Source organism: Bos javanicus, chromosome 26, assembly GCF_032452875.1.
Source record: "Bos javanicus breed banteng chromosome 26, ARS-OSU_banteng_1.0, whole genome shotgun sequence".
In the NCBI taxonomy this organism is placed as follows: Eukaryota; Metazoa; Chordata; class Mammalia; order Artiodactyla; family Bovidae; genus Bos; species Bos javanicus.
The window spans coordinates 675,010-682,491 of record NC_083893.1 but is presented as its reverse complement, the minus strand read 5'-3'; the positions used below and the strand labels follow the sequence as shown (position 1 = coordinate 682,491).

Below are 7,482 nucleotides of genomic sequence, written 5' to 3'. Positions count from 1 at the left end.
GATTTAGGTCGGTAGGTGCCCAATATGCTACTAGAGATCAGTGGAGAAATAACTCCAGAAAGAATGAAGAGATGGAGCCAAAGCAAAAACAACACTCAGTTATGGAAGTGGCTGGTGATGGAAGCCAGGTCTGATGCTGTAAAGAGCAATATTGCATGGGAATGTGAAATGTTAGGTCCATGAATCAAGGCACATTAGAAATGGTCAAACAACAGATGGCAAGAGGGAACGTTGACATTTTAGGAATCATCAAACTAAAATGGGCTGGAATGGGTGAATTAACTGAGATGACCATTATATGTACTTCTGTGGGCAAGAATTCCTCAGAAGAAATGGAGTAGCCATTGTAGTCAACAAAAGAGTCCAAAATGCAGTACTTGGATGCAATTTCAAAAATGACAGAATGAGCTTTGCGCAGTGGCAGTATCGTAGCCAATGAGGTTTATCCGAGGCGCGATTATTGCTAATTGAAAAAAAAAAAAAAAAAAAAAAAAATGACAGAATGATCCCTCTTCATTGCCAAGGCAAACCATTCAATATCATGGTAATCCAAGTCTACGCCCTGATCAGTAATGCTGAAGAAGCTGAAGTTGAATGATTCTATGAAGACCTTTTAGAACTAACATCCAAAAAAGATGTCCTTTTCATTATAGGGGACTGGAATGCAAATGTAGGAAGTCAAGAAACACCTGGAGTAACAGGCAAATTAGGTCTTGGAGTACAGAATGAAGCAGGACAAAGGCTAATAGTTTTGCCAAGATAACATACTGGTCATAGCAAACACCCTCTTCCAACAACACAAGAGAAGACTCTACACATGGACATTGCCAGATGGTCAACACCGAAATCAGATGATTATATTCTTTGCAGCCAAAGATGGCGAAGCTCTATACAGTCAGCAAAAACAAGAGCAAGAGCTGACTGTGGCTCAGAACATGAACTCCTTATTGTGAAATTCAAACTTAAATTGAAGAAAGTAGGGAAAACCACTAGACCATTGAGATATGACCTAAATATGACCAAATCAAATCCCTTACAATTATACAGTGAACGTGAGAAATAGATTTAAGGGACTAGATCTGATGGACAGAGTGCCTGATGAACTATGGACAAAGGTTCATGACATTGTACAGGAGCCAGAGATCAGGACCATCCCCAAGAAAAAGAAATGCAAAAAGCAAAATGGTTGTCTGAAGAGCTCTTAAAAATAGCTGTGAAAAGAAGAGAAGCCAAAAGCAAAGGAGAAAAGGAAAGATATACCCATTTGAATGCAGAGTTCCAAAGAATAGCAAGGAGACATATGAAAGCCTTCCTCAGTGATAAGTGCAAAGAAATAGAGAAAAACAGTAGAATGGGAAAGACTAGAAATCTCTTCAAGAAAATTAGAGATATCAATGGAACATTTCCTGCAAAGATGGGCACAATAAAAGACAGAAATCTTATGGACTTAACAGAAGAAGATGATATTAAGAAAAGATGGCCTGAATACACAGAAGAACTATACAAAAAGATCTTCATCACCCAGATAATCACAGTGTGATCACCCAACTAGAGCCAGACATCCTGGAGTGCGAAGTCAAGTAGGCCTTAGGAAACATCAGTACGAACAAAGCTAGGGGAGGTGATGGAATTCCAGTTGAGCTATTTCAAATCCTAAAAGATGATGCTGTGAAAGTTCTTCACTCAATATGCAAACATGTATGGAAAACTCCTCAGTGGCCACAGGACTGGAAAAGGTCAGTTTTCATTCCAATCCCAGAGAAAGGCAATGCCAAAGAGTGCTCAAACTACTGCACAATTGTACTCATTTCACACGTAGTGAAGGAATGATAAAAATTCTCCAAGCCAGGCTTCAATAATACGTGAACTATGAACTTCCAGATATTCAAGCTGGTTTTATAAAAGCCAGAGGAACCAGAAATCAAAATGCCAACATCCAGTGGATCATTGAAAAAGCAACAGAGTTCCAGAAAAACATCTATTTCTGCTTTATTGACTATGCCAAAACCTTTGACTGTGTGGATCACAGCAAACTGGAATATTCTGAAAGAGATGGGTATACCATACCACATGACCTGCCTCTTGAGATATCTGTATGCAGGTCAGGAAGCAACAATTAGAACTGGACATGGAACAACAGACTGGTTCTGAATAGGAAAAGGAGTACGTCAAGGCTGTATATTGTCACCCTGCTTATTTAACTTCTATGCAGAGTACATCATGAGAGACGCTGGGCTGAAAGAAACACAAGCTGGAATGAAGATTGCCAGGAAGAATATCAATAACCTCAGATATGCAGATGACACCACCCTTATGGCAGAAACTGAAGAAGAATTAAATAGCCTCCTGATGAAGGTGAAATAGGAGAGTGAAAAAGTTGGCTTAAAGCTCAACATTCAGAAAGCTAAGATCATGGCATCTGATCCCATCACTTCATGGGAAATAGATGGGGAAACAGTGGCTGACTTAATATTTTTGGTTCCAAGATCACTGCAGATGGTGACTGCAGCCATGAAATTAAAAGAGACTTACCCTCGGAAAAAAAATATGACCAACTTAGACAGCATATTCAAAAGCAGAGACATTACTTTGCCAAAAAGGCCCATCTAGTCAAGGCTATGGTTTTTCCAGTAATGATGTATGAATGTGAGAGTTGGACCATAAAGAAAGCTGAGCGCTGAAGATTTGATGGTTTTGAACTGTGGTGTTGGAGAAGACTCTTGAGAGTCCCTTGGACTGCAAGAAGGTCCAACCAGTCCATCCTAAAGGAAATCAGTCCTGAATTTTCATTTGAAGGACTGATGCTGAAGCTGAAACTCCAATACTTTGGCTACCTGATGCAAAGAGCTGCCTCACTGGAAAAGATCCTGATGCTGGGAAAGTCTGAAGGTTGGAGGAAAAGGGCATGACAAAGGATGAGGTGGTTGGATGGCATCACTGACTTAATGAGTTTGAGTAAATCTGGGAGTTAGTGATGGTCAGGGAAGCCTGGCATGCTGCAGTCCATGGGGTAGCAAAGAGTCAGACATGACTGAGCGACTGCACTGAACTGATAATCCTGATAAATACTAATGATAAAAAGTATGGGTTTTGCAGGTGGCGCTAGTAGTAAAGAACCTGTCTGCCAATGCAGGGGACATGAGACACAGGGGACATGAGACAGAGGATCATTGGGAAGATCCTCTGGAGGAGGATAGGGCAGCCCACTCTAGTATTTTTGCCTGGAGAATTCCATGGACAGAGGAGCCTGGTGGACTACACTCCATAGGTTGCAAACAATAGAATACGACTGAAGTGACTTAGCAAGCATGTGCACAGTCTCTGTATGTATGATGTGAAGAAATAAAATGTCGGTTTAGTGTCTATGCTGTGGATGAAAAAAAAAAAAAGTAAAAGCAAAAAAATGTACCGTCTTAAACAGCATATAGTGACATCAGGGATTTGCTCCATCATCTGTGCTCTCAGAATTAAATGCTGGGTTTAGTTTCCTGGGTTTTGTTTGCTGCAAATGTATAGATGAAGCAGAGTTTCACATATTTCACAGTTTTAATCTGAAGTTAGTTGCCATTGGCTCCATGGAAAGTGAATTGGAATATGTGAGGTGTGGTTTTAATCTACATGAGTTGTTTTTGCTCCAGCTAGTCAGATCACTTATAATTATAATGGGAACCTGTCCTTTTTGAATTATATGGAGGCAGAAAATGACAATATACACTTAATATGAAGATTACACGTGTATATATCTATGTGTGTGTATGCACATAAATCCAATACTTGCATATTGAAGTCTTAGGCCCTAGGAAATAAGAATGTAACTTCTTTGGAAATAGTCCTTGAGGAGGCAATTAACTGAAAGTGATGCCTTTAGGGCAGATCTTATCTAATATAATTGTTGACCATGTAAGAAGAGATTATGGAGAAGGGAATGGCAACCCACTCCAGTATTCTTGCATGGAGAATCCCGTGGGCAGAGGAGCTTGTTGGACTACAGTCCATGTGGTCACAAAGTATTGGACATAACTCAGAGACTAAGCAAGCAAGAAGAGATTAAGGCCCTGAAATTCATCGAAAAAAGATAGCTTGAAGACAGAGTGTAAAGGCTGCCATCTACAAATGAAGAAGAGAGGCATCAGAAAACAATCAACCCTGCTGTTACATTGATTTCGGATGTCTAGACTCCAGAATAGTGAAAAAATAAATTTCTTTAAAAAAATATTTATTGCAGTGTAGTTGATTTACAATGTTGTTAGTTTCAGCTATACAGCAAAATGAATCTATTATACTTATACATATATCCACACTTTTTTTTTACATTATTTTCCCATATAGGCCATTACAGGGTGTTGAGTAGAGTTCCCTGTGCTATATAGTATGTCCTTATTAATTATATACTTTATATAGTAGGATGTATATGTCAATCCCAATCTCCCCCTATTCCCTGGTAACCATAAGTTTGTTTTTTACATCTGCAACTCTGTTTTGTAGATAAGTTCATTTGGGCCCTTTCTGTAGATTCACTTTTAAGCAATATCATATTTACAAATAATAAATGCAGGAGAGAGTGTGGAAAAAGGGGAACACTGCTACACTGTTGGTAGGGATGTAAGTTGGTGCAGCTACTTAGAATGCAGTACAGAGATTCCTTAAAAAAATAACAACAGAGGTAGCATATGATTCACCAGTGCCATTATGGGCATATACATGGAGAAAGCCATATTTGAAGAGATACATGCACCCCAATGTTCATTGCATCAGTATTTACAATAGCCGGGACATGGAAGCAACCTCAATGCCCACCAATAGAGGAACGGAGAAAGAAGATGTGGGAAGTGTATACAATGGTATATTGTCGAGGTCCTTTAATGGACTGGAGCCTGGTGGTCTGGAGTCGACAATAAGAAAGTAAAAGAGAGAAAGAGGCTGATATTCCTTGGTTTATGCAGAAAGCCAATAAAGCTCTTGATACAGAGCTTGCACTACTGCACGCAGGCACCAGGCGCCCTCTCGTGGGGGTGAAGGTACAGTGCACCTTCTCAAGAGTGTCTTAGAAGCCCCGGCAAGAAAGTGAGCTCAGCGGGATTCTGCACTCCAAAGAATTAGCGCGCGCGCGAGAGAGAGAGAGAGAGAAGGAAAGAAAGACACAGGGACCCAAGCTCTGATGGAGCAAAGGTGTTTTATTCAACATAGTGTGTGTATATATACTGTCTTACAAGGTAACTATTTTCAGCAAAGATAAAAATCAAAAGTCCAGACTTTATCATAAGGCAATTCATATCAAAGAGAGAGGGTTGTAAATAATCACTTTTACCATATGGTTCATAAAAAGAAAGAGGGTTGTAAATAGTTACTTATCACCGTATGGAAAAACTAATGAAGGAAATGCATGCATTCTTCAGCCCCTGGAGCGGCTTGCCAACTCCTCTTAATTCCTGAATATTCAGGAATTAATAAGGAACAGAAGATTCATGACAGATCCAAAAGAGCACGCAGGAAGTCTCCTGTTAAATGCTTCCTGACAGTATATTACTCAGTCATAAAAAAGAATGGGATAATGCCATTTGCAGCAACATAGATAGACTCAGAGATTGTCATACTGAGTAATGTAAGTCAGACAAGGAAATTTCTACTTTTTCAGCAATCAGTCTATGGTATTTTGTTATATCAGCTCCAACAAACTAATACAGCAGGTATCTATATATGTATATGTATATATATGTGTGTGTGTGTGTGTATACATATGTACATGTTTATCTGTAGATACATATATGTATATGTATATATATAAAGTCTCCATATCGTGGTGGTGGTTTAGTTGCTAAGTCGTGTCCAACTCTTGTGACTCCATGGGCTGTAGCCCACCAAGCTCCTGTGTCCACAGGATTTTCTAGGCAAGAATACTGGAGTGGATTGCCATTTCCTTCTCCACGGGATCTTCCCGACCTAGGAATCAAAACTGGGTCTCCTGCATTACAGGCAGATTCTCTACTAACTGAGCTATGAGGGAAGCTGACAATGAAATATATATTATACACCCATGTGATGTGGAGATAGATACACATAGATTCCACAGTTTTCTGCATGTGCAAACACTGCATATGTGGTGGTTTAACTATAATCTTTATTTTAAGTATCTAGGAATAATAGGTAGACACTAATAAACTAAAAGGAAATATTTTAATTAAGACTTTTAGATTTGAAAACAATAAACATCAGTCTGAATTTATTTCAATTTAATATTTACTGTGAAAAATACACTTTGTTGATAAACCAATTTTTCCCAAACTCCTTCTTCATCACCTCTTTGACATCTTTGTTCCTCAAACTATAGATGATGGTATTCAGCATGGGAATTATGATGGTGTAAAATATGGACATGATCATGTCATGATCCAAGGCATAGCTGGAACTGGGTCACACGTACATGAAGAGAATTGTACCATGAAAAATGGACACTCCTGTTAGGTGAGAGCCACATGTAGAAAATACTTTTCTTCTCCCTTCAGCAGAATGCATCCTCAGAATGGCCAACAGAATGAAACCATAGGAGATCAGAGCAATCAATATGGTGGATATCTCAATAGAGCCTGACGAATAGAAAACTAGAAGCTGGTTCATGTTTGTATCAGAGCAAGAAATAGCTAGGAGGGGAGGGATATTACAGAAGACATGTCTAATTTCATTGGATGCACAGAAAGATAGGGTAACAGTAGCCACTGTGTGTAAAGTAGCATGCAAGATACCAACAACATAGCAGGAAATTATAAGTGGCACATAGACTCTGGGTGACATTTTAACTAAATACAGGAGAGGGTTGTAGATGGCTATATAGTGATTATAGGCCATTGTGGCCAAGATGAAGCATTCTGTGGTCCCACAAGTAAGAAAGAGAAACATCTGTGTGGCATATACAAGAAAGGAAATGGTTTTATTCTTGTATAGGAAATTGATCATCATTTTGGGGATTATAATGGAAGAATAGCGGGCATCTAAGAATGATAATGCTGTCAGAAAATAGTACATGGGGTTGTGGAGCTAGGAATACATAATGACCAAGAAAACTAACCCCAAATTTCCTATCACTGTAAAAAGATAGATTGCTAGAAATAGTAAAAATAGAAATATTTGCACCTCAAAATGATCTGTAAAGCCCATCAGTATAAACATGGTGACCTCAATCCTATTTTTTATCTGATTCCTGTATAAATCTAAATCTGATGGTGATCCTGACATCTCAGTTTTAAGTTCCGAAAGCAATATGTGGCAAAAATAGAGTCCACCAATTACATCTTCATGTCTGTTTCTTAGAAATCCTTTTCAGTGAGGGAACAGTCCAATGATTAAAAGTTGAGTCCAAGTGGATGCATTACTCTGTAAAAATAAATTAATTGCTGTTGGTTAAATTTTCATGTTAAAAATACTGCCAGTTTACATGGTTTAACTTCCAATTTATTTTCTGTTAACTTTATGACTGCTCACTTTCAT

General features: G+C 38.8%; 2 pseudogenes; one reads left to right on the top strand and one right to left on the bottom strand.

Moving 5' to 3' along the window:
* The first annotated feature begins 406 nt into the window (after window positions 1–406).
* LOC133239679 (U4 spliceosomal RNA) lies at window positions 407–489 on the top strand (annotated as a pseudogene).
* A 5,748-nt stretch (window positions 490–6,237) lies between these two features.
* On the bottom strand, window positions 6,238–7,230 carry LOC133239072 (olfactory receptor 5T1-like; annotated as a pseudogene).
* Between the last annotated feature and the right edge of the window lie 252 nt (window positions 7,231–7,482).